General features: G+C 44.9%; 1 long non-coding RNA gene across 1 annotated transcript in view; it reads right to left on the bottom strand.

Moving 5' to 3' along the window:
• LOC125612505 overlaps positions 1–1,358 on the bottom strand; it is a 28,796-nt gene extending 27,438 nt beyond the window's left edge. The window contains exon 1 of the long non-coding RNA XR_007342927.1: positions 862–1,358. This is a non-coding gene — a long non-coding RNA (uncharacterized LOC125612505). The remainder of the gene's footprint in view (positions 1–861) is intronic.
• Between the last annotated feature and the right edge of the window lie 432 nt (positions 1,359–1,790).

Below are 1,790 nucleotides of genomic sequence, written 5' to 3' on the forward strand. Positions count from 1 at the left end.
CCCCCCCCCCCACACACACACACAGGGACTGCTTCCACCATGCTGGCCTTCTTCATGTCCCTCCAATGTGTCAAGCACCTCCTCACAGCTGTGCCCTGGCACTTACAGCTTCCCAGGTACCCACATGACTCACTCCCTCACCTCCCTCCCTCCTACAAACATCCTCTGATCTCTGCTCAACCTTTGACCTAAAAGATCTGCCTTGCTGTGACCCATTGGAAGCAGCAGCCACCTCCCAAACACTTAGCAACCTGACTGTGCTTCCCATTCCTCCAAAACAGCTGCCTGCTCTGTCTGCATAACTGCTTGTGTCTGTGTCATCTGAGTCCTTGGGGTAAGCTACATAAGAGTGGGACTTCCACAGCTGGGTCCCAGCAGCTAAAGAGAGGCTGGCACAGACATTCTTAAACACAGGCTGAATAAGTGAAGAAATCTGCCCAAAGTGTGGAGGTGGATATATAGACAAAGAAAATGACTTTCACAGTTCAGCTAAAGGGGTTCCGCACTGGAACAAATAAAACATGGCTCTAGTCTCATCTTTGAAACTAACCAGGTGGGGACCTTAGATAAGTCCATTTACCTGGAATGCCTAAGATTTTTGGCCAGAGAATAGACTTCATCATGCTATTGTATAGACTTCACTGGAATTTGGTTAGAAAGGGTGAGGGACTATGTATATTATAAAATTGTATGTGTCAACTCTCCCTGACCCTCATCCTCCTGGTTTGCACTGCCTTGTGAATCATGCCTTGATTCACCCAGTCACCAAATTCAGCAACTTAAACACCCTTCTGCATCTCTGTAGCACCCAACAAGTCACTGATACACCCAACTTCCTTCACTTTTTTCATTTCCACTCACCAATCCTGTTTCCTGGTACCTTTGTCTTGGAGAAGTGATCACTCCTGAGGATTGCTGAAATAGCTTCTCATTGGGTTTCTCAGCCTCTAATGTTGCCTCCTATAATTGATTCTTCACCAAGTAGAGTAGATATGTGCAAGTCCCTTCTCTTCTTTGAATTTTCCAAATGTTCTCCTAGCCTTCAGGTCAGGTTCAAGCTTTGTAGATCAACACATAATATGTTCCATGTGGAAAGAACCTTAACTAGGCTTATATAATACCTTGATTACTAACATTTCTCAAAATGGTACAGTTCCATGCCTCAGGGCTTTCGTACATGCCATTTCCTCTCCCCAAAGTACACCAGCTCTCCCCTAACTCTAACTGCCCTGCCTCTTTTTTTGCCATAGCTTCTTCATTTATTTCTCTCATAGCACTTTCCAAGTTGTAATGTTGGTTTGAGTGTCTGTTTCTCTGAACTAGACTCTGAGAGGAAGTGGCTCTTTCTAATGCCAGCCCTGGGACCAATAATTGTGAATGCTCAGTAGATACAGAAGTGTTTTCAAATAGATGTGGAAGCACTTTGAAATGTTTACCCAGCACTAAACAGGCATTATTAAGGGAGTGTTACTACAGGGTGGGAAACTACTTAGAGGAAAGGGGCCTGGCAAAGATCAGGGCTTGGGCCCTCACAGCTGTGTGTTGCCTAGTCTGCTTGCAGCCGGAGTCACATTTCACATTTAGTCCTAATCACCTTTTTCATTCCATTTCTGCCCTTTTGCCAACATATCCCCAGGATGCTGTCTGAAAATCAGAAAAGTGATTATTCAGCTTGTTTGGGGAAGCCAAACAGAGGCCAAGCTCAATTTCACCATTCAAATAAACAGCCTACCTGCTGGACTTTGAATCCAGCTGGAAAGAGACCAGGTAGCTATGTATTTTCTCATGTT

Source organism: Marmota marmota, unplaced genomic scaffold (genome assembly GCF_001458135.2).
Source record: "Marmota marmota marmota unplaced genomic scaffold, marMar, whole genome shotgun sequence".
Classification (NCBI taxonomy): domain Eukaryota; kingdom Metazoa; phylum Chordata; class Mammalia; order Rodentia; family Sciuridae; genus Marmota; species Marmota marmota.